This window comes from Micromys minutus (assembly GCF_963924665.1).
Source record: "Micromys minutus genome assembly, chromosome: 23".
Classification (NCBI taxonomy): domain Eukaryota; kingdom Metazoa; phylum Chordata; class Mammalia; order Rodentia; family Muridae; genus Micromys; species Micromys minutus.
In genome coordinates this window covers 14447514-14474227 of record NC_137958.1, presented here as the reverse complement: position 1 = coordinate 14474227, position 26714 = coordinate 14447514, and the positions used below count along the sequence as shown (strand labels likewise).

At 39.9% G+C, this 26714-nt stretch overlaps 1 protein-coding gene across 3 annotated transcripts in view; it reads left to right on the top strand.

Moving 5' to 3' along the window:
• Nucleotides 1–26714, top strand: part of MAGI2 (membrane associated guanylate kinase, WW and PDZ domain containing 2) — a gene marked incomplete at both ends in the record, with an annotated part of 1373853 nt that overhangs the window by 823400 nt on the left and 523739 nt on the right. The window lies entirely within an intron of this gene.

The following is a 26714-nucleotide window of genomic DNA, read 5'->3' as shown; positions in this document are numbered from 1 at the left end:
TCCAATGACAGTATTGTGTCAAATATCTTCATAGAGGTCAAACCTGAAACTCAAAAATGTTTAATAACTTGAAGGTAGTCTCTGGGGGAACAAGTTGGCAACATTGTAATTGTTTCCATCATCTTGGATGCAAAGTCCAAGATAAAACAGAAGCACTTCCTCCTGAGATTTTCAGCCAAAGTCAAGCTTAACTTCACCCTTCTTTCCCTTTCTCTGTCTGGATGCTGGCCATTAAGTATCTGCTCCTTCAGTTGTGTCTCTGTGGTCTGCAATTTCCTTCCAGCTCTGATCCCAAATTACTTTAAACCAGTGCTCCTTGAAATGTGTCAAGTGGAGTGTAAGACACATGAAATTCTATCCTCCTAGAGGGAGGACACACTCAGTGGTCAAAAAAGTCTGGGAAGTGTAAACCACAGTCTAGTATCTCTTTCTTTGAAATCCATATAAAGGACTATGTGTGAAAACCCTGTAATAAATAAAACTGCCTGAATTTGTGTTGCCAGCATAAATTGTTAGCATCCTAAAACCTATGTTTTGAAGAAAGTTAGAAACCAGCAAGAGCCCAAGACTGTCTGGGTCTGAGCTGTATACCTTTCCAAGTGACTGGGCTAGATGCTCTTTGAAGTTTTTCCAGCACTATAATGTACTAATGACTTTCTGTCCACACAGCCAACTCTGACTTTAGTAATCAGTTGCTTTCAGCCTCTAGAAATCACCCCTTACTATCACCTTCACAAATACAAGTCAGCTAGAAGAGAGAAATGGGGGTGGTCCCAAGTTCCATAATGGTTTATGCCATTATGTTCATTAGAATCCACTGCTGTGCTATCAGAGAGATAATCCACAAATCTCTCATTATATAGTATAAAGTGTATAACAGGCCTTTAACTCTATACCCAGCAAACAGTCTTCTATTACACAGACCAATATGAGCACACCAAGAATTGGGATATATAAAAAACTGAAACGTCAAAGGAGGTAATCAAGATACAACTGTTAGTTAACAGATGCTAATTTGTCCAATCCCTCATATAGTTTTCTCTAGTCCTGCTCATATTGTAAAGAGTATGTGAGAGAGGGGAGAGGTACACTCACATGGTCTTCTATTGTAAGTTTGAAGCCATTAGACAGATAATAACACTGCCTGCCTGGCAGAGAAAGTAACTGCATCCAACTGAGAGGCAGAGACACCATAGAGAAGTAAGGGTGTATGCCAAGAGAACAGATTTGTTGAGAAAGTTGACTTAACTTTACCCCTGCCAAAATGAAAGGGGGAATGATGAGGCCCCTTAACCTTGTAAAAGATAAGACCCTTAGTGTGTGCCTCCCAAGCATATATCCCAGTAAACTACTGTCTGTATTGAGTATGATACTAAGTCCTTTGGGAATGTGTTCTGAGGTAGCTGAACAAAAGGAATTACTTCCCTGGGGCTGGTGACAGAATGCTATGTGTCCCATGATCCACATAAGAAATGCATTTGAGAAAAGCCAGGAGAAGGCTGTTTTCAATCTTCTGCGGGGACTTTATCCAAAAGTGAACATTACTGTACTATGAGGAGTTGAAGAGAATTAAGCTGAGCCAGAGGACTGGCTCAAATATGCTGATCTGCATAGAGTAGTGTGCAGGAGTGCACTACTGGGGATCTTCCACTGGGCACTAGGGTGTCAGAACTTTCACGAAGCTGTGTACCATGCCTACATCAGCAACTGAAACTAATGTGAACCCATGCGGGCATAACACATGGCACTAAATGCAACTAACCTCAATGTTTCTGAGTAGAAGATACTGCACCAGTATTCTGCACATCACAGAACCAAAATGAAATCCACAGAACTAGATTAGTCTAAGAAAAAGACTAGTGAAGGAAAGGCAAACATTGAAGCACACACCAAAGCCACAACATAGAAAGGACATTCTTCTCTTTATTCACTTTTAGCTCCCCCAACACAGTCTATGGCATTTTGCTTTCCTTTTGTGTGGATAATTGTTTTTCACAAAGGGCCCAACCTTTTCTCATTTATTTTACTTCTAATTTTAGCCAATGGAAGAATGTTGTGAATTATCTGACTCCAGACAAGTGCTCACACAGCCTATCCTAGAGACTAGAGCCTGCCCACTGGTCACCATGCTGAGTTTCCTCCCATGGATCATAGCACTGAGTTCCTAGTGATTTGCCAGACACTCTCTGACTCTTTGGTCCAGTCTTTCCAGATCCAAAGGTTTGCTAAGACTGTCTGATTGGCTGAGTTGAAGTGACATCCTAGTGTAGACTTCATAGCAGCATAATTTCTCACACACATAGAGTGGGATGTGTGACCACGCCCACACATTGACAGGCCTTTCAAACTATGAACAAAGGCTAAACAAACTTAAAAAATAAAGTCACCCGCAGTATCACAGCCAGAATTCTCTGAAGAACTAACATCCAAAATGGAGTGCCACTTTGGTAACTTTGTGAACATAATTCCATTCAGGGGTTTGTCAGGTCATGGATAATTTTGTGCTTCATTTATAAATATGTAAGACAAATTGAGAAAAGTAAGATTGAAATTAAAACTCATAAAATATTTTATTCTGCTGGAATTTGTAGTACATATACTAGTTGCACACACACACACACACACACATATTACATTATACACACACACTTATACACATACACATATATATATTACATTATGCACATACACACATATATATTAGATTATACACACATATATATATTACATTATACACACACATATGTATATTACATTATACACATACACACACATATATATATATATTACATTATGCACACAGACACACACATACACATATATATATATAATATATAAAACACAGAAATGCAGAGGATATTCAGAGTGGTTAATCACAACACAAGGGCGCATGTAAAGTACAAGACAAGGAGAAATTTTATAGAGTAGTCACTTTGGATATATTTTAAGACTTTATTGATACCATAAATTTCAGACACTATAAACCTGGATCCATTGTCAAACCTACGCCATCACATGCAGACCAAAAAAAAAAAAAAAAAAAAAAAAAATGGATCAAATGGATCTATATGTGAAAAAAATAAGCAGATGTAAACCACTCCAAATTCTCAAGAATGATTCCACAAAGGACATTTTAGAAAACATCACCCAAATTGGCATATAATGATAAATACTCAACTTTTTAAAGCTATACTGCTTGAGGTAGAGCAGAAGGACTTGGGGACACCTAATGCTCTCTGCTGTTGTTCTCTTCTCTCACTTCTCTTCCTCTTTCTCTCCTTGAACTGCTTGTTGACCTTTAGGTCAAACACTCTTTTGTTCATACTCTTTGCAAAGTCCAAAGAAGGTCTTCATTCCTTTCTGCCTAGTTCACGCATCAGGTATCCCCAAATCAGCATTTCTAACCTACATGTTATCTCTGACATGAACCCTCATTCAGTCACATCTGTCTTGGTTTAGTTTTATAAATACATAAACTAAAATCCTCCAAAATAGAGCACACCACATTTTTAAATAATAATAATAATAATAATAATAATAATAATAATAATAACAATAGAAGAAGAAGAAGATGATGAAGAAGAAGAAGAAGAAGAAGAAGAAGAAGATGAAGAAGAAGAAGAAGAAGAAGAAGAAGAAGAAGAAGAAGAAGAAGAAGAAGAAGAAGAAGAAGAAGAAGAAGAAGAAGAAGAAAAAGAAAAAGAAGAATTCCTTCACCTTTTTTATTTCCCAGTCTCAACACATTAGCTATTGGTACAATTAGTTGTCCCAGTCAGAACCCTACGCATGTCCTTGACTCTCTACATAACTCAGGTCACCCTCAGATCCCTTAGTAATAGAGCCAAACAATTCTTTAATAGATCTCCTCTGATCTGTAGTGTTCCTTCAATGAAATGCTCTCTGTTCATCTCCAAAAAAAGGGTGCTTTGTGTTCAGTGACATATAGTCTGCTTTCCTATAATTATATAATTATGGTATTTAAATTGCCAATTGCTTTGTATTATTGTCAGAGTTTTCAATCTTAATTTTTACTTGTGGACATTCAGTGAGCCTCAGCCGCACAATCATTAAAAAACATTTCACTATGAAAGTTTATGTCCAAAGCAGTGCCTTGTTTATATAAATATTTCCCTTTGAAAGATCATATGCTAGCTAGAATGAGACAGGTGCTTATAATCCCAGCATTAAGGCCCTGAACAAAGAAAATCATGAATTGGAGATCAACCTAGGCAACTTAGTGAGGCTATTTCTTGAAAAAGCATCTTATTCCAGAATTTGTTATTTCAGTGAATGGCTCCTTTCCAGCTAGTTGCCTAAACTGGCATGCTAAGAAGCAATATTAAAATACCTTTTCCTCTCACCTCACTCTCAATTACCATCAAGGAAAATCAACTTTATATTCAAACATTTAGATTCTCTCATTTATCATCTTTTGTCCAATCATATTAGTTTTGATGCATCATTTTTATCTAGATAGGTGCAATAGTGTTCTAAATGCCTTCACTGTTGCCTGGAGCTCTCTATAGCAAGTTTCACATTATATCCATTTTTGTTGTTGTTGTTGCAGAATTTAAAGCCATTTACATCTCTTCCTTTGCAACCTATCACACACGATGGGGGTGGGGTGGCAGCGGCTAGAAGAGCGAGAGACCAATAAATTACAGCTTGACTTTACTCATGACAGAAAGACAATACAGGTGATTTGGATTTTAGCAGCATATGAATCCATAAATGTAATGAGGATACATGTAATGATATGTAATAGTCATAAGTGGCCCACTGCATACACTCCAGAGGAACATGAATTCACCTGGAGCACACAAAACAAGTTAAAAAATGAAAAAAAAAAAAGATTATAGGGCTGTATATTCTACAGGAATTTACATACAGTGTATGCAAAAAATGACATTATCAAGGATATGTTGAAACAAAGATATGTTATGATCTTTTTCTGATTTTCATTCCCTGCTTCATCTTTCACCTTAGTATTTTATATCTAATCAACTTGGGCTGTATTGCTCTTTATAATAAATGCAAGCTACATAATTAGTTTATATTTATTTTTTCATAGCTTTTTCCCAGTTCCTAGAGTATTATGTAGTATTTAGAAAGTGCCTGACAGATATTTGCTTAATAGATAAGTCTCCTTTAATTATAATATTTGTCTATATATTATCAGATATATTAACTGAATTCAGTATTGATATAAAAGTCAATAAGTTAACTTTTCATGCAAACAATCAACGAAAAGAAAGCAAAGATCATTTCTCAAAATCTAAAAAAAAAAAAAAAGAATAAAAAATACTGCTTTCATTCTTATGTCTTTGTAAAAGCATTTCTCCCAATGCCCACCACGTGTTCTCATGTACTGAAGCTTCATGCTCATTAAGTGGATCACATTCTGTGCCCCAAGAATCAGAGTGTGCACTCTTCTGTTTTTGTGAAGAATTTGTCTCTGCCAATGCTTACTCTTCCCCTATAGTTCTTCGGCAAATTAAAACCAGTTTCTCCTTTATAAGTAGTGAAGAGTGATTCTTCAAGACTCCAGTGAGCTTTCTATAGCCTACAGTGATGCCATGAAAGCTTGAAACTCCTTTGTGGGATGCCCACAGGTCTACGTTAATAATTGTCCACTTGGATTGTTTTTCTTGGTCGTCTTTCCCTACCCATTATCAATGGTCATTTACCCTACAAGGTCAGGGACTACTATTTCTACCTTTGTCTTTTGTAATAGTTCTTGAATCTGACAAAATACAAATTGCATACTTGATATTCAATAAAAATTAGTCTTTGAATGATTAATTTTAGCCATTTGTAGCTTTAAGAAATACCACCTACCCTTGAGTCAAACGTTCTTTGAACTTTTAGTACACTTCAACATCACCCTTCCTACAACATGGTATTTATCCTGGGGACCCAGATAAAGCTTGCACATGACAGTAAAGAAACAAAGTAAAAATTACATTAGCTAAGAAAAGCCTGGGTCAAAGTTTTTCTCATTGTTTGCTGCTTAAAAATAATAAGAAAGTTAATTATGAATAAGAAAATCAACAAGCCCTCTGCCTACCAGCAGGGCATATGCGTCACTCTGCTCAGAGGTTTGAAAAACATTTCTTCCTTTTCGTGATCAGTTTTCTTGCACTTTCTCAGCATTTCTGTCATTTAGATAGGAAAAAAAAACCCAACAGAGAGACTTGGATGACTAAAAAGAAACAGTGTGTGCCCACACCCACGACCCTGTGCCAGAAATTGCTGATTGTGTTGGGAACTGCTCTTTCAAAGTCAAGAAGCTGGCTTTGATCACATTGTCCTTAAAGTCCCCATGAACTTTGTTCATTGTAATGCCTGTGTGATCAGTTAATTGCAACACCATTCTCATAGCTGAAAGCAAAGAATGAATGAAATCCAGTGAGGTATAGGTAATAACAAGACAGGATTGCCTTTAACCCGATGTTCTAGATAAAATACAGCCTTATTTTTTTTCTATAACTCATTTGATGGGAAGGGGTTGTTATGTTTAAATTATCATAACAAGAGCAAAAACATATCTATGGGCAGGTATTTTACCCATTGCACTTAATTATATACATGGCTCCTTTTTTAAACAACTTTATTTTTAAAAACAGAGATAAATGTACAAATTTTTAAAAGCGTTTTTGCATAAAACTACATAAATATATTTTGTCAGTACTCGATTTTATTTAAATGTTTGATAGTATGCATTGAAATCTTACTAGTTACAATGAGCATAAAGTACATGTAAAACAACATGCTACATGGCTTGTTCTGATGTGACCATATGTCACTTTGTCTGTGTTTCCTGTCTCTACCCTTTGTTTTATTTTCTTGAAAATGTGTTTAGAGTGAAAGACAAACAATCAATTAATAAGACAAGCACAGCAGACTCAAATATAAAGATAAAATCAAATGCACCCCCTCCCAAGACTTAGCCTCAACGCCACCAGGATAAGTCATCTGGGAGGAGAAGAAAATTATTTAACCATCTGGGAATTTAAATATATGGGCACTGGGAGGCAAGCACGAAAGAATTCCGTATTCTTCTAGATTTGGGTGGGAAACCTGAAATAATAGAAATGTCTTCATAAGATAGCCCTGCAGCAGGACCGTCTGGATAGCTTAAGGTGCCATCATGCCTGCAGTATCCTTTACACAAAGCTGCTGATTGGACCACATGCCCAGTGCACTACATGCTGATGGAACCCATCTCAGTGGCACACCTGCTCCGCACTCAGCAGTCTCTGAAAATATGACTCCCCATGTACCCCTTAATGCAGATGCTGCAGATTCTGCCTCTGTGTCTCATACATTACTTTGCAGAGGACAGAGTTCTTTGCTCTGTGAATAATACTGATTCATTTTATAAATCCTTGGCCCAAAAAAAAAAAAAAAAAAAATCCAGCAACTGAAAGATTCCAAAATTCAACAATTGCTCTGGCCTTCTATGAGAATGCAGTTTCATTGTTCTTTGAAAGTGTTCCTAAGCACTGAGAGGAAAGAGAACTTTGCAACATTTCAAAGTAAGCATCATATTTTAGATGAAGGAGACAGCCTATACTCTCCATTGAAGCATACAGTAGGCTCCTTCTCTGAAGGTGGCTTTTAAACAGAAAGCTAAGAATATTTGGAGAAGAAATATAAGAATCATTGCCAAATAGCCCATGTTTGCAAACCATCAAAATGATTAGAAGGAATATTTATTTCATGAACTACACATTTGATTTACTTTAAAACCCAAGAATTATGGATGGATACACCCTAGCAAGATTGTGTGTGTGTGTGTGTGTGTGTGTGTGTGTGTGAGAGAGAGAGAGAGAGAGAGAGAGAGAGAGAGAGAGAGAAAGAGAGAGAGAGAGAGAGATACCTTACTTTTGTTATAACAAAAGAGTATGTGAATCTAGTTTTAAAAGCCAACTCGCACATAGAAGGCCTATTATTAACAGTGTCCTAGTGACCTGCCCCCGGTAAACTGTTCCCTTTGAGAATTCTGTGACATAACTAATGTGTAACAGTGCATTCTCATACTTTATTGACACATCAACTGTAGACTTTACTCTTGATTCCTAACCTAGCCTTTAATCCAAGGAAGTCTTCGGCCTCTGTTCCAATGCACAGATCCCTCCCCTGATGATTACAATCAGTTCATCCATGATTTATCATATTATGATTATGTAAGTACTACTTCTGCAAATATCTGATTCATGTGTCCTTTTGTTCCATGAGTTAATACTTACCTCAATTTTTCTGTTTTCTTAATTTTTTAAAATTATATCTTGCTAAATTTCTCACCTGCACCAACTTTATAAAACGATGGCAGGTAATATTTGCTTCACAAATCAAAAGACAATTTTCATAGAATTATTTTTCCTCTCTTGTTTAAATCTGAAAATCGTTACCTTATATAATGGTGCTTTCATTTCATGTCTATACTTGAGAACATCTCAGCAGCTCTACGCACCCTCGATTCCTGCTTATTTTCTGATAAGTTTAGGTCTTTCTCACTTATGCACTTGTTTAAAAAAAAATTTCATCTTTGATCCACAATTCACAATTCTCTTATCATTTTTTCTGATTCTTTTACATTTACTTTTATTTTTAATTTATATTCTTTACATACATCACACCCAACTGCAACTTCTCCTCCCAACCCTCCTCCCAGTACCACCTCAGCCCCCCTCCCCTAGATCTAGTCCTCCTCCATTTATCTTCAAAAATAAAATGGGATAAAAGAAGAAGAGAGCAGGCTTCCCAGGGATATTAACCAAACATAGCACAACAAAGAAGACTAGGAACAGATTGTGCCCAGACTGGAAGAGTCAACTATCCTCCTAGAAGGTAAAGGGTCCCAAGCACAGCAAAAGAGTTAGAGGGACTCCCTACTCCCACTGATTTCTGATTTGTCACTTATTTTCATTTTGTTTATTGTTTTCTTAAAACCCTTTATGTCAACAGGGCTTTAGAAATGAGAAAGAGAATTTAAAAATGTGTTTAATTTGCCATGCATTATCTTAGTAGATTTAAACTATTAAGGTAATAACATTTTTTGAAGGGACTTACTAAGATATTTATAACATGAAACCAAATTTCCCTGGCCTCCACAAGCAAAAAGCAAAAGCATGTATTTTAAGTGATTGCCTCCCTAGAAGGAACTGTGGAGATGGGAAGGTAATCGTGAAGACATTTTGCTTAAAAGATTCGAGTTCCATGGAGTCTTCAGTGCAGGAAAAGACAGGCATGCCAGTGCATGGGAGAAGATTTCCCAGGAAAATGCAGGACTTACAGACAAGGAGCCCCAGGACAGCCTTGGGAGTGACAGGAGAGCAGAGGACCATGTCCTGTCAAAGGCCCTTTATAAGCTAACCAGCCAGCTAAGTTATCTCTCCTCTTAGTTGGACCAGGGAAGGACTCAAACAGGAAATCAGGAGAACACAAGACCTGCATACAGAACCACAGGATGTGAGACAGGGCACAACGCAGCATTCTTGCCAAAGTCAAAGGGCCCAGAAGACCACCCCTGACTTCACAGGTAATGGCTGCTCCCTTCCTCCTAAGAGAGAAAGCTGAAAAGAAGCCTAGTTGAAAGAACTTTAACTTAGGAAAACCTACTATTTCTGGCTTGATAAAAGTTTTAAGTTAGGGCTGAGGAGGCTCAGTAGTGAAGTATTTACCACTCTTGCAGAGCACCATAGTTCAGTTCCTAGCACTCACACGAGGGTTCACAACTTCTATACCTACCACTTTAGGCACTCCAATGCCCTCTTTTACCTCCATAAGCTCCTGTATGTGTGTGTGTATGTATGTATGTATGTATGTATGTATGTGTGTGTATGTATGTATGTATGTATGTATGTATGTATGTGTGTGTGTGTATGTATGTATGTATGTATGTATGTATGTATATGTGTGTATACATATACTGTGCACATACATTTACTCTGGTACACACACACACACACACACACACAATAAAAATCTTATGTTAGTGTATGTTTATCTATTTTACTCATTTCTGACTTTTACGGAGATCTAAGATCTGGATATTTGATGTAAATTCTGAAGACAGGGGCAGAGATGAAGTGACAGCCATTGCAGTAAAGAAGCTTAGAAAGGAAGCATAGGGACAGCCTTAGGAAATCATCATGTCGTGCTTTATAGTAAGATCCCCTGGGTAAGAAATCATTTGGTCATGTGTGTGGAGAGGCGAGGGTGGGGAGAACGTGAGGACAACGGTCACATACGTAAGTGCAATGCTTTCCCAGAATTTAGTATGCATGGGTTCTGAGAACTGAACTCCCAGTAATTTTTAACGGCTAAGCTCTTTCTTCAGGAGCCCCTCACCTCATGCCCCCCTTTGATCTTCTCGTTGAGTCTTTGCAAATTTTCCATCTCGTATCCCAATCCCACTCATGTTCCCGTTCACTCACCCGCCCCACACCCTCCCCCAAAAGAAAAAGTTCTGGACATGGAAGCTGCACTGTCTCACAGTGTGTCACATATTACAGCCTTTTGCCCAAACATCGGAACTTGCAAATGTTCACTGCGGTGAGCCATTGGTCTGGTTTGAGGTCGCTGGCTTCTGCTACACTGTCAATACTGGATCCTCCCTGGGACTTCTTTCTGATGTCCTGTTGTTGTCCTGTGTCATGGAGAGTCTGCAGCTTTGCATATGTAGGACTAGCCCCTTTACATACTCCTGTGGATGACAGGATGGATGTTGAAGGGGACCAGCTCAAAGCCCTGAATCTGGGTGTGGGTGGTAACTGAGTTAGTCAGCCAGATTGCTCTCCTGGTCACATCCCACCAGGGCTAGCTCTCTCACTTTTCCCAGGAAAGGGGTGGGGCCAGGTATACTGCACTCATCTCCTTGGGGTTGGCTGTCCATCAATACCAACAGAGCCACGTAGATCTCCCTTTAGCCACCTCAGCACAGTGCTGGGACATCCACAAGGCTTTTGGTGGTAACACAGGCTTGGGACATTAACGCAGACCCTGGCTCCACAAGAATCATAGATCTAGACTTCCCCCTACCCTGACCCCAGCCACAGCATGGACCTAGACGTGGTCCCAGCATCAGCATGGCCCCGGATGTCACCATGGTTTCAGGTGGCAGCACAGCCCCCCCATCACTGTATCCCCTCATGGCAACATGGTCATCAGACGTCCACGTGGTCTCAGGCAGCAGCTCAGACTACTAACGTCTGGATGACCTTTTGTGGCCACAGACATCAGCACAGACCCCAGCAACTGTAGCACCATGGGCCCAAACACGGCCTTAGGCAGCACCGCAGGCCCAGAGACCACCAGTGTCCCAGGTGGCAGTGCAGGTTGCTCTCCTCGCCACTTGTCCCACCTCTTTCCACAGTGAAAACCCCGCTCAGCTTCGCTTTCTCTCCCGTCTTCCCCACTCCTTCCCCTTCTTTCCCTCCTTCCTGTCTCTCCATCACAATTTGCTCATTGTAGTACTGGACACACGTGACTCTTTTCTCCAGCCTCCCCAGGTCCATGGAGCCGGGATGAGTGGTTGGGTTTCTGTCTCTCCTCACTCCCCTCGAAAAATGCGGGATGTGAAAATAACTGTAAAGGGAAAATGTTCACTAAAATAGAAGAGGACAAAAAGACTTAGGAGTACCTACATTGAAAAAGATTTTTTGTCTTTCGCGTTCTGATCAAGATTACATCTTATATATACATGCCATTTGGTGTTTTTATTTCATGTTCAGTTTGTATATACTGCCGTGTACAAGATGATGCACAGGCTTCATTTTGAGTTCAGACCTCGTAGGAGACCAAGCTGCAAATCCAGGAGTCAGTGTCTTTCCAACTTCTCCCATAAACACCCATCTTGGCATGCTTGAATCTAATCATGAGATCTTCTGTTCACTCCTCCCACGGTCCCTCTCTGGCTATCCTCAGTAGTTCTTCCCCAAGACAGAATGAGGGTACGGACCGACGCCATCCTCCTTTAGCACACATACCAAACGATAGCTGGGAGTTACTACCTCCGAGAACAGTCCTTGCGCATGCCCTCTGATGCTCACCTCCTTCCCAACAATTTACCTTATGCTGGAGATCAGGGACAGTGTCCAAATTCAGAGCAGCACTCTCCAAAGGCTTTTCTGGATCTCTCCTCCACACTGTAACCCGCTGATCTTTCGGCATTCATCATCAGTCCTTTTCGCATCCTTGCTTAGGAGTTTCCCCAGGTGCTTGCCAACCTGACGAATGAAGTTCAAATTCTTTAATCGGGTTTATTTCCCTGGCTGTCCCTGCAGCGCCGTGCCCAGTCCTCTGCCCCTTTCCCTTTAGATTCCGAGTTTAATCTTCCACATAGACGGGACTAGGCTGTGACCTTTCATGGCTCAGAATTTCCCATCTGCTATGACTCTTCTCACAAAGCAGCAGCACTGCCTTTCCGAGCTATCTCCTGTCCCCAGCTGCTTAGGATCTTGGCAGAGCACAGCTCTGCCTGCTGATCCCATCCCATTCAGCCCCCTGACCCCACTGCAAATTTCACTGATATCTATGGACACTGAACTATGCAGAAGTTGAGAGGCTGCTTTCAACCCTACTTCTATCGTCATATCTCCTTAATAATATCCTTCACTTAGAGAAGGCATTAAATTAATATACATTTAACTTAATTGTAAGTATCAATACATGTAGACATGGACTGTTGACACATTCTCCCTTAAAGGCAACCTCAGAAACAATGTTAAGTCTCAAGTTATTCATACTTAGAAGTACGTTTTAGAATATACTTTTAACATCATATTGATGTCATTAGGGTAGTCGTTATAAAATGAAGCATATCACATAACTAGTTTCCTTTGCATAGATTTATGCAAATTTTACCCAAGAATGACTCAGTAAAGAGAAAACAATAATATAACAAATGTCACAAAGATTCTAAAACAATTTGAGTAAAGATTCTAGTAAAAGCTATAAAAATATATCCAGGCAATATCAGAAGTCTGATACCTTAGCATTATAAATAATATCATAATAAATATCAATTTGATATTAAAAAGATCCACTTACCCAGGACCAGTTTCATGTACAATAAGATAAAAAAGAAAAGTAAAAATTGTTAATATGCCTCTCTGTTAGTCTCTCTATCAATACTCAGCCATTCCCACCTCTTCATTTCTCCCTTTCTTTTTTTCCTTTCTTTTTTCTTGACCTTCCTTTTTCCCTTTCTTCCTTCCTTCGTTGTTTTTGTTTTGCTGCCCCAAACTTTTGATTGAGATCCTGTAAATTATAAAAACCTAGGCCTTTTTTATATTTGCAGACAGGGAGTTGCATTTTTAGATATATAAACTGCAACTGCATCTTAGACTATTCCTGATTATGTGCTGCCCGAAACCAAACAGAATCATTTGTGAGACACTGAAGAATTTGCTTTCTCTGCTACTTTTAGACAAGGTACTATTACAAAAATCCGTAGTATATCAAATAATCTTAGTAAACTGAAATATGCCTAATAATTACTCAGTGCTGTTGAATACATTTGACATGTCTTCACTACTTAAAAGAGTTTCCTCTCCTTCCAGTCGGTCTGACTGATTGTCTGTGAAGCTTCTGTTCTACCAATAACTCAGAGGCTATCTTTGAATAAAGGGCTTTCCCTCTGTCTTCTCTTGTGTCCTTAAATGAGAAGCTTCCCCTCACCAACTTAATTTTCTGCCTGTTCCTCATTCTCACACATGGAAAGATTCCTATGTACAATCTGCTTGAGCTCCGATACTTCTGACTCAACTAGGTGAATAGCATTGAAATTCTTTGGGTTCCGTGTACTTTGACTAACTGGCTCTTTTGTGTGTGCGTGAGGCTTAAGTGAGATCCAGAGTAGGATCCTTAATGCCACTGGTGACAATCCTAGGAAATAAGGAGAGAAGGTGTCCGTTTATTATCTTCCTTGCTGAGATGTCTCATAGCTACCTAGAAGGCCTGTTAGATATCACTAAAGATCGTTGATGGAAATTTCTGATTAGAAAACCTTCAGGCACTGGTGAGGTTAATGAACACAACACAGAAAAGTTCTAAGTCCTGAGCCTAAGCTCTCTCTGGTTCTAACTCTTTAAGAGGGTTGTTTGCTCTGGACTCACGGTAATTAGCATTTTCATTATCTTGAGGCCAGGAGATTAATGTTTGTCCTCTTTTGTCCTTAGCATCTACCATTGCGTTGATAGCTGATATCTAAATGAACCAGACTACACATCATCCTGGAGCTCCAGTGCCCTTATCTACTGTCTTAACTTCTCTACTGCAGTACCTTGCTTCATCTTCTCCTTCTTGTTCCTTCCTTTTGTCTTTACTCCCTTATATGTAATCTTTATAAGTTGTATTTTCCCATAGGAAAACACCTTACCGTTGATTCTCATCTATCTTTATCTCTATCTATAATCTATCAAACCAAGGCTACATTACAGAGTCACTCTGATAATAAATTTCCTCTGTCCAAAGGACACCATCTCTTCACAAAAGCATCTCATTGTTTCTAACCCGTTTCTCTAAATTCCAACCAACGTGTTCTGGGTATGTGGGCATCCTTTTTATTTTTTTCTTGTTGTGTTAATCTGACTTATTTCAACCCATTATTAAGCTGTAAGAACCTTATCATAGATTCCTTTATTTACATTCCTTACTGCCCAGTGAATTTGGGAATGATTCTCATGATCACCCATGGTACTCTAAAGTAAGACTGAAGCATAGGTCTGGTTTTCCTTAAATGACAGAGCTCTGATATTCTTTTCTTTTTTTTTTAATTGCTCATTTTATTTATTTACATTTAAAATGTTGTCCCCTTTTTTATTCCCCCACACAAATCCCTATCCCATCCTCCCTGCTTCTATGAGGGTGCTCCCTCCCACCCACCCACTCCTGCCTCAGCCTCACAGCCCAAGCATCTCCCCTACTCTGGGGCATCGAGCCTCCCCAGGATCAAGTGCCTCTGCTCCCATCGATGTTAGATAAGATAATCCTCTGCTGCACATGCAGCTGGAGCAATAGGTCCTTCCATGTGTAGTCTTTGATTGGTGGTTTAGTCCCTGGGAGATCTGAGGAGTCTGGTGAGTTGATATTGTTCTTCCTATAGAGTTCTGATCCCCTTCAGCTCCTTCAGTCCTTCCCTTAACTCCTCCATTGGGTTCCCCAGACTCAGTCCGGTGTTTGGCTACAAGCATCCATATCTGTATTGGTCAGGCTCTGGCAGAGCCTCTGAGTGGGTAGCTATACCAGGCTTCGGTCAGCAAGTGCTTCTTAGTATCAGCAATAGTATCTAAGTTTGGTGTTTGCAGATGGAACGGGTCCATAGATGGGGCGATCCGTGGATGACCTTTGCTTTGGTCTCTGCTCCACTTTTTGTTCTTCCTTTTACTTTAGATAGGAACAATTCTTGGTTAAAATTTTTGAGATGGTTGTATGGCCCCATCCCTCAACAGGGGGCTGTGCCTATCCTGTAGATATGCTTTCTACAGGTTCTAACTCCCCATTGTTGTATATTTCAGTTAATGTCATCCCCCTTAGGTTCTGGGAACCTCTTGTTTCCCTGGTATCTGGGACCTTCTAGTGACTACCTCCAGTGTCCCATCCCCCACTGCTACACACCTCAATTCAATTTCTTGACCCTCTGTGCTTCCTGCCCATCTCCTCCCACATCTGATCCTGCCCCCTTTCTCCTTCTCCTTTCTCCCTTTACCTCCCATGATAATTTTGTTTTTTATATTTCAGTCCTTTTCTAAGTAGGATTAAAGTATCTACATTTTGGACTTCCTTCTTCTTGAGCTTTATATGGTTTGTGAGTTGTGTCGTGGGTTACATACATATCAGTGATTACATACCATGTCTATTCTTTTGTGACTGGGTTACTTGATTCAGGATGATATTTTCTAGCTCCATCCATTTGCCTGAGAATTTCATGAAGTTGATAGAACACTCGGCTCTTAAAGGCTAGGCTCACAACCAAAAATATGAATTCCAATATTCTAAGCTGAACTCACACTCGGTATTAAGATCTCTGGAAGTTCTTCAGCACCATCGGAACCAGAGCACAAAACCAAAAGCATCTCACTTTTTAAAAGTACTAATTAAACTTGTTGAATGAGAGGGGAAACAGAAATCCTCACACAGTCTAAAAAGACAGATAATTTCAGAAAACAGTACAATTGCTTGAACCTAATTTTATACTGAAATCAGATACTAGTTTAAATTCAGGTATAATTAAATATTTGCCTTTCCATGGGTTATATATAGTTTCCTATTACAGCAATGTGTAGTGACTCTGACTGCAAACAGTGTGATATCAAGTTGATAGAGAAAGATTTTGCAACAATATTATCTAAAATCTCTACTCAAATTAAGTAGCACAGGATAACAGCAAGGAAGAAACTCTCATGAAATATGAGGACATAACCTGAAAAATGTTAGGCATATGTCTGAGTCATGTAATGGATCCTGAAGACCGATGGCAAAGTGGAGTTTTGAGTGCCAAAAGGAGCCATATGTGGCAAGAGAGATAAAGAAAGAGGAGACGGGGTGAAGTTTTCACACTCCTGTTCTATCGTTAAAGCCAGGAACTCCCAAGCATTTGTCAACATGTTAGAGATACATTATTAATCACCTACTCATCCCAAGCCAGTGAATCTGCCCTTCTGCAGTTAAAATTGAGAATTTTTATCTTCAACAAGAGTGGCTGTCCTAAACTAACACTTCAGAAGAAAGGTTTAGCACATTTATCCTGACGTTGTAATGGCTGACATAAAACTGCAATTTCTCTACTAGTCAGTTGATGGTGGAGAAGTTGGAAAGCTGGCTAAGAACTGAAAATTTTCCAAGGCCGTTATGAGATAATTTGTCTTTTGCTTACTCCACATAAGTACCACTTGCTTCTATTTTGTGCTCAGAGACACCAAACCAAGGTGTCAACTTATGCATTCTTTCTTACATGAAGCAGTCATCTTAAGGAAAAAAAATCAAGCATTAAAACGGTGTGAGGTATACAGTATCTGTGCCTCCAGTGCTAGACCATGACAAAAATATCTGAAAGAAATGGCTTATGGGAGGAAGAATCATTCGTCTACAGATTTCAGTGGTTTGGTGCTATAGGACATTTGACAACTTTTTGAACCCCAAGAGTATGAACTGGAAAAACCTTGTTGTATGTGGCTCAGCCTGCACTCATTTCTTAACCCGAGAGTTTTCTGCAACCAAGAGGTGGAACAAGCAACCAGATGATGGAATGAATGTCAGGAAGTACTACGGAGGGTCTTTGAGTTGAAGGTTGTTTATGACAATGTGGAGAAAGAAAAGGATGGAGTAGGAACGTCAGCTGGGTGTTCTCTCGGCCTCTGAGCTAGCGGCTTTCACCACAGCATGTGGATCCTGAGTCTTCATTTGTGAAACTTGCGCCCCATATCAGTTTCTCTTGACCTCAGTGTCATCTATGTTTGGTCCCTTCCTGCCAAAAAGCCTGGTATGTCAGACATGAAATCCTGGTATCTTTACTTCTGTGTTTGGAGTTGTCTGGGACTCCTAATTGCTGAAGAAAAAGAAATATGAAAATGGTTAACAAGGCACACAAGGGTCCCTGATTCAGCATCTTCCCATGTATGCAGCCTATATTCTGGCCATCCCTCAACAGTCCCACTTCACACATTGTGTCTGATCTCTTGGGTCCACAAGTCATGGACCTGATTACATTTTCTGACAGTCTGTGCAAATATTAGTCTGCCTGCTGCTTGGATATGCAAAGTACCATGATTAGGATTTCTGCCCTGTCTAGTTGCTAAGTGCTCTTTCTATTCTATTTAATTGCTGTTTTCCATTGTCACCATTCGCCTTTGTTGTATTTTTCTCAAAGTGCTATTAGCACATTGTCCATTAGGGAAGCTCCTCATTTTTCCAAATACTTCCTTTCTTGGTGGGGCCTTCTGATTTGTCTTCTAGTCAGGGGTGACAGTTATCTACATCCAACCTAGGTCTTGTATACAGTTCCACAGGAGAGCAGCCACACCCATTCTTATGCTGCTACAATGGGAAGATGCAGTAATTGTGACAGACATGGTTGAATTGTTCTCTCTCTAGGCCTTTGCTCAATATTTGCTGGCCCTTAGCTAGGCATAGTGGTGCATGCCTTTAATCTTAGCATTTGAGAGGCAGAAAGATCTCTGTGTGTTCGCAGTGTGGTCTGCAGAGTGACTTCTGGGACATCCAGAGGTAGATGGTGAGGTCCCATCTCAACAAACAAAGCAAAACAATATAAAATTTTTCTGACCCTTGGTCCTGGAGCTCTGAAATTTAGGTCGGCTCATAGCAATTTAAAAGTTGGTCATTCCAGGCCTACAGCAAGCTTTTTCCATTTGAAGACATACTTTAAAGTCTGGAAAAAGAATCTTTTTTCTCACTTATTTAAATTTTAACAAAAAACAAAAACATGAAGATTATATATATTTCTAGGATACCATGTCAATCTGGACATGTATTTAATTGTATAATGTTAGAATCAAGAGCAATATATCAGTCTTCTCAAATATTTATCATTTATTCATGCTGAGAGCCTGAAAATGCTGTCTTCTAGCTTTGCTGAAGCACACAGTACTTCATTTTTAGGTGTGCACATAATGCACAATGGCATGTCAGAACTTCTTCCCTCTGACTGTAACTAATTACCCTGTGCACACCCCCTTCCTATTCCACCCTCCCCCTCTACTTTCTCCCACTCTCTGGTGAGGATCATTTTCAGTTTTAACTCTAATGAGACTTTATTTCAGAATCCACATAGAAGTTAGGTTATGCAGACCTTCTCTTGTGCCTGACTTGTTCACATATTCTAATGATCTCGAGTTTCATCCATGTTATTACAAGTAACAAGAGTCCATCCTTTGCAGCCAAATAGTACTGTGTATGTGTGCCTAAGGCATTTTCTTTATGTTCTTATTAGTGGGTGGATATTTGGGCTGTCTGTATTTCTGGAGGGTTGGGAGTTCTTCCTCAGTGACCTAGGTATTTCAATGCCTCTTCTGCTTTTATTTCCCTTGAATGTGTACCTGGTAGTCAGATTGCTGGATCAGTGTAATGATGTAAGGAATCTCTGCATGTATATTTGCCACCGTATCTGTCCTAACCCACATCCCACCAGCAGACTTCAGGCTTCTATTTTCTCCACTTCTTCATGAGCTCTTGTCATTGGCTGGACAGTTCAGTAGTAGCCGTTCTTAGTAAGGTGTCACTGTGGCTCTGAAACACACTTCTCTGATGATTTGTGGTGGGGACCACTTTTCACATGCCTGTTAACCACTCTCTGTCTCATTTGAGACAGGTTATCATCCTCAATATTATTTTCTACCGTGTTCACATGCATTCTGGATACCAGTTCTTTATTAGATATATATCTTGCAAATATTTTTACATGTTGAGTAGGTTATTGGCTATTCTGCTGATTTTTTTTCTTCTCTGCACTGGCAATTGTCAGCTGAAAGTTCTGATTAAATGTTTCTTTGCAAATATCTGCTCAATATGGTCTTGCTTAAAGGACCCTCTTTATTGTCTGCCTTTCCAATTCTTGACTCTTTCTTTGCTGGTCACACTCTTCAAACAAGAGAACTTCTTACTCCTCTCACCAAACTCAATTAAGTGTAATTAAACTTTACAAATCACGCCTTTTGTCCCATGAGGTATTTCTCTGGATGTTTTCTGTTTTGCTCCTTTTCTTTAGTTTGTGTTGCCTTGCTCTGGTGACATCCTCCTCAATGGTCCTTTTTCTTTTTATGTTCTCAGCCTTTCTATCAAGAAAGATAAAGCTATGCAGCTTGTTAACATTCAGGAATGAGGCACCAAAGGAGCTAATCTCTAAATACATAACATGTTCTCAGTTTACTGGGAAGTGGTCAGAGATCCTAACTTAATATTTCAAGCCCCAACTTCTTCCCTTAGTAAAAGCTAAACCACGATCTGTATCCTGTATTTCTGTCATAATTCTCAGCAGGGAGGTCAGTTTGTACATTTGCTTGGCTAGAGGCTGCTTGGATGTGAGAGTCCCCCATAGGGTCTCTCACTGAACCTTGAACCTGAAATTTTGACTAGATTTTGTAATCATCCAGCTCCTAGAAGTCACCTGTCTCCCCCACTCCAGAGTTTAGGTTAGAGATGCATAATGCCACACATGTGCCTTTCCTGTGGGTGCCTGGGATGTGAAATGAGCCCTCAATCCTTATGCAGCAAGTTCTTTAACCCTAGCTCCTTTGGCATCACATTCTTCTCTCACTGTTGATGATGGATAAAACTGAAAAGTGGTCCTGCATTCACAAAGCTCCAAATTCAATCCTTAGTGCTATTCATTCCCATAATCACAGGACTATAAAGGGCAGGCAGGATGTTCAGAAGTTCAAGTTCATTCTCTGCTACTACTGGAGTTTGAGGTCAGCCACTAGAAGAAACACAGACATAAATCACTGAACTCAATATTCCTTTATGTAATAGAGCTGCTCTCTCCATAGCTAGTGAACACTTCCCTCCCCGCAACAAACACCCCTCCCCACACACACACAACTTTCTATGAATTGTTTCAAGGTGCTTCCATCTCTTCAATATTTTTTATTTAATATATATTTTAGATTTTAGTTCTTCTCAAAGCCCCCATATATTTAGAGATTAGTCACCGGAAATAGTCTCTAAAATATTTGTTGAAAGAATAATGGAAGGAAGGAAAGAAGGAAGGAAGGAAGGAAGGAAGGAAGAGAAAGAGAAAGAAAGACAGGAGAGTGAAGAAGTAAAATACTCTAAGAAATGGCAGATTATGCTATTTAGTTAGTCTTTTGCAAGCAGAGTACCTGTCATCTGCAGCTTTCCCCAGAGACACAAGCAATCCCAAGATCCCACCAATATCCCCACCTTTGCGGCTGCTCTGAAGAAAGCTCAGTAAATTGTATTGCCCCTAAAGGACGCAAGAAGAATTTTCTTTATTTACTGTGGTTAACCATCAGTGGAATCCGTCACCAGGGCATACCTCCTTTGGGTTAATACTAAGGAGGTCAATACAAATACATTTCCTGGGGGAATCAGGGGAAAGGTAAATGACTTGATGCTGTTCTCGTGGTTTCTGGAGTGAGGATCCCCTCCGCTGAAAGAACTTGGCCTGAGCAGAATTACCAGGAGAGCTCAAACACCATACACAGGAAGGACTTTATGGCTTGAAAGCCTTGTGCACATTGCAAGGAGAAGCTGTGAGATTTGTAATCATCCCAGCTGTTGGGATTATGCCAGATGCCCCTGATGAGACCTCTGAGCTGGGCTCCAGAATCCGCTGAAATCCTCTAGGCCAGGAGCTCCTGCAAAAGTCCCGTTCACACTTAGAGAAAATGGAATCGAAGTTCCAGAGCATTCCCTTCCTCTGTGACTTCCTGCATGGCTGAATCTTCAAATTGCTATGCTAAGCACATAAAGTAATTCGCATAAGTGATAAATTTACAGGCGCAACATTCTTCCTGCAAATCTCCCCTCTCTTCCGTCTCTCCCTGAGAAAAGGAAATATAATTTCAACTTTGTCTTCCCTCTTCAAATTGTTTGTCATTGCTTTAGGGTACACAAGTGAATGTGTTTTATGACCGATCTCAATTTATGCTGTTTCCAGAACTGCGATTCCACGGCAGTTTGTCAATATTATCTTTCCAAGAGGAGCCAAGCAAACTGCCAGGACGCATTTTTAATGGCCTCCTGTTGGTAATTAAAATGTCATTTATGAAATAATACCCTGTTTGTTTTACCTGAGAGGAGAAGTAACTGCTCAGTTTTACTTAGGTGGCATTGCTCTTTCCATATTGAAGACCTGTATTTAAAGCAGTAGAAGAGTTATGTATGTGCAAACGTGTACAAATGAAAACAATCATCCACCCCTGGCAACATGGCTTCCAACGTGCAGCACTCACTGGCCGTGCAGTTATGATCACTCCTGGTGACTTCTGACTCCTCCTTCTCCCCAGCACACCTCCCACCTTAGGAAGTAGAACCTGAAATTAAATTCCATAAAGCATTTTCATGTGAAAATTGTAAAAAGAAACCTGACTTCAGTTTTAATGAGTAGGCTTGGCTGTTGTTTTAGTCTGGGATTTCTTTTGGGGATGAAAATACAGCATGTGATGGTTAAGTAGACAGACCAGAGAACCAGAGAACCATGTTCAGGTCGTAGGTCAACCAGTTGTCAACGGGAACATTCTGGAGGTTGTTCTGCTTCTCTGGCCTCGCTTCATCCTGTGGAAGGTATGAATAGGAGCAGTTACCCCACCAATGGCTTTTGGGGATTAACTTCCACCAAATACTTAGATAATAAACACTGTGGAACCGACAAACATCAGGCCAGTAGAATGTCTTTAGTGTGTTTTTGAGGGTCTTCTTCAGAACACTTTGAGGAAGATTGAAATTACCGAGGAACAAAAGCAGTGGCTTAATTCTTTAGGGAGAACAACGGTCCCTTTTGGGATAAAAACACAGGAGGATTCTTCAGTTAGAAAGCTTGGGTTGAGCCTCTGGGAACAAGACCTGTCCTACTACTAAGAGGGTCAAGAATTCCTTTTAGTTTATCATCCCTCTGAGGCTTCGATCATATGCCTCAACTGTCTTTATTTGTAAAGTAGGAGTATTATATTAAATAGATTCCAAGGAGTGTTTCAGGGAGCTTGTCTTTTTAACTAGTTCTTTCAAAGTCAATCCTCAATTTAAGTGTGCCATGAAAGGTACCACTAAGAAAGCTGTGACAACTAAAAAATGCTTAATCATAGCAAGCCCTCAATGTCCACCATGAAATGTAAGTGACACTGACTTTACTTTAGCTCGAGATACTTTGCTAAGGGTGTGTAACGCCCTAGTATTTAAAGTTCTTTATTCACAGCCAGCACACCTGTAGTTCCACATCAGCAGCACATAAAGCAGGAAATGCTAAGCTCTCAGTTCAGCTCCCCGCAGACTCACAGACTATGACTTATCTTTTACATTCCTTCTCCACCTGTCCTGCCCATGAGATACCTCACCCGTACATATGTTTATCACAGAATTCTAAAGTGGCCATTCACTTTTTCTATGCCAAGGCAAGCAAAAAGGGAGGGACTATGATAGTTGAGATGCAATCTTCCTGGACAATTGTGACATGACAGCTAATAGGCTAGGGAGGGAAAAGGGACTAACATTAAACATCTATTCTTGCAGGCCCATGACCCTGGATGTTGCTTGGGGTTTATTTCATTAGCAGATGGGAATCATTATTTTCCTTACTTTTTGTAGGAAATATGTTCTTTAAGATTCCTCACTAGAGTCTCAGACAGTGAGACTCATACATACTGAGACAGAAAATCTGGCACTGTTGGAGAAGGCTTCATTATACTTTCCACAGGTCTTCAAGATAAGGCAGCTTAAGGCTTCTCTAGTTCTGTTTCATTGATCTTGAACCGATACAATAAGGAGCCATTTCACATACAGATTTATGCTTTTATAGACTAATAATATCATAAACCCTAGGGCTTTCTAGGAGCTATCCAAGGACAGAAAATACATTATATTCTTCTCTTCTCCAAAGCTTCTACTTTTATTCACTGTGTATGAGTGTATGAGTGTGTATGTATTTGTGACTGTGTGTTCATGAGTGTGTATGGTAAGTATATTTTTGAGTTTTTGTGTGTGAAAGTGTGTGAGTGAGTGTTAAGGAATGTCTGTGGTTGTGTATTTGAGTGCGCATGAGTATATGTAAGTGTACATTTGAGTGTGTATGTGTGTGAGAGTACATTTGTGTGTATATATGAGTTCATGAATATATGTGTGTGTTTGAGTGTTTGTGTGTATGAGTATGTGTGTGTAAGTATGTGAATGTATGTGTGTGTATATGTGCATGTGAGTATGTGAGAGTATGCTTGAGTTTTTCTGTGTGTGTGTTTGTATGTGTATATGAGTGTGTGTGAATGCATGTTTGAGTGTACATGTGAGTGTGCATGTGAGTATGTAAGTGTATGTGTTTGTGTGTATGTGTGTGTGTGCATTTAAGTATGCATTAGTGTACATGAGTATGTGAGTGTACTTTGAGTGTTTGTGTGAGTGTATGTGTGTGAGTATGTGTGAGCTTGAGTATACATTTGAGTGTGTTAGGGTTTATGAGTGTGTGTGTGTGTGTGTCAGTAAGAGTATGTGAGTGTATTTGATGTGAGTATGATTGTGTAAGTGTATTTGTTTGTGTTTGAGTGTGAACATGAGTGTGTGTGAGCATGTGCTTTTGAATGTGTGTGAGTGAGTGTGTACATTATATCATATTAGCTGTTTTTAAGTATATAGTCCTGTGGCACAAAAACTCTTTCATTGTTGTATAATTTTCGCCACCTCCTATCTCCAGAACCATCCATTGGGACCACTGGGACCACTGGTGCCACTGGTACCACTGGTACCACTCTTTAAAATATAACGGATTCTGATTTTATGTTTGGAGAAGCTTCTTTGATGCTACAGACCGATGTTCTCCCCTATGGCTGAAATCCAGGTAGAACGTAGAGGATGGAGTTCTATACCACTATGTAATCAAACTGCAGGAGTTAATCAACTGGTTGAGTCCAGCCTCCTGAAAACTCAGTTGGGTTTTTATAAACTTGCTAATTTTTGTTTATAAATACAATTCATAAAATTACATCTACTTCAGATGATTTAAAAAAAAAAGCAGTAACTGAAATAGATACTATTAATTGAAACTCTACAGATAATTAAAGCTTACCTAAAGATGGGAAGAAATAAGCCACGCTTTTCAGTGAACAGCACTTAGATGACTGAATTAGCAAATATAAGTAGCGGTTAGCGAAGAACAATCACTGTAAGAGCTTAATGGTGCTTGTTTCAGCTTCCCACCGCTCCGGTTAGGGACTGGGGAGCATCCTGAAACAGGGCGTGCCTGAAGATAACTATGATACAAACACAAATAAGATCGGGTGATGCCACAGCTTGGTGAGGATGTTGAGAAAGCAGATCTTTTATGCACTTAGGTTGGAAAGAAAAATGGCGTATATCTAGTTTGGATATACATGGTAGTTCCCATACATGCTAGCGGTTCTGCTTCATAGATTGAGAGTGGTTGCCCCATGTGGACATTTGAATATTGATGGCACTGCAGTGTCTGTGACAATAGCCAGAAGTTTGGAAGCAAGGGAAATGACCACAGTGGATATAAGGGTAAGGCGAAGTGCGATGTAGCTGTTAAATGATGAGATGGTCCTCAAGGGGGATGGAATTCCACCCTGTGATACAGCATGGTTGTAGGGAGCAGAGCGAGCCCTGAATGACTGCAGTGCTGAGTGCATGTGTGTCTTTGACATAGGCAGGGCCACGTCAAGGATCCCACACCCTCAGGCTCAGAGCAATGTGGAAACCTTTCTTGGGGTACTGAGTGCAAGCACTGGCAGAGTGTGCAGAAAATGTCCACCAAAGCTCCCCTCTCTCCAATGTTCATGGCCTAAAGGCTCCCTCTATACAAACACTGCTTCTACTAGATTACCTAAACCAATCTCCTTGACCCGTCTATATAACCCTGCCTTCTTGTTTATCTGTATGCAACAACCGTGCCTCCCTTTTCAGCTGAATGCAATAATCCAAGCTCTCTGTTCAACTCTATAATAAACATGCAGAGTTTCCAAGGTGATACAGCTTTCCCAACCAATACCACCCGATCGCTGCTTTTCTGTTTGCATCTCCCATTTCTTCATACCTCACTCCTCTGGTCAGATTCAAGCCCCTGGGAGGCAGTGTGAGGATGACGTATAGGCCTCACCCTAGAAGCTGTTATCCTAAGTGAAAAAAGCCCCTTCAGCACATGAATCATACACCTAGAACGCTCAAATTCATGAGAACAGACAAGAAAGTGGTACTCAATTTTAGTAACAGCAGTAATAGGTTAGGAAGGTTTGATTTGAGGAGACTAGAATTTGGGTTTAAAGAATAAAAGTGCTCCTGAAGATGGTAGAGGCACTTGCACAATGGAAGAGTATCCATGCCCCTGAACTGTATGTTTTTAAATGATTAAGATGCTAAGCTCCATATCTTGCATGTTTTGTATCAGTGAATACAACTGGAAGCTCAACAGAAGGAACAAACATAATGGACGTCCTGCCTTTAATTCAGTCAGCCACATATAAGCTAGAATTTACCCTAAGTGTTTCTTCTTCATGAATTCATTGCCAGCCACAATGTTAGATTCATAGTTGTTTGTGAAGAGGTTTGGGGATAGGACCTCTGAGCTCGACCTTCTGGCGTGACTCCAATCTTTCCTTCTTTAGTAACTATCAGGGCTGATTTCAACAACCATACTGGTTCTGAGATGCTAACTGAATAATTCTCCAAGTGCCCTGAGATGGAGAACACTGACATTTCTGGATACTTATCATGTACAAGTGTTTTATTGCCTCTCTACACAATCTCCTGAAGCTAAAGAACGTCATGTTATTCCCATTTTCTAGTTGGGTAACAAGCTGAAAAACACATAAGGAATTTGACCATGGCTACATAATTTTTCATACTCGGTCATGATTTCCTAATAATGGATACACATGTGTAAGTATATACTCTGAGTCTCCAAATATCCATATCCAAATAGTGTTGAAGGTGATAGTCTACAGTATAGGTAATGTTCCTATTTATGCTTCATGAAGTTAGAGCTTGCTCACATCCCATCATGCAACACAAGG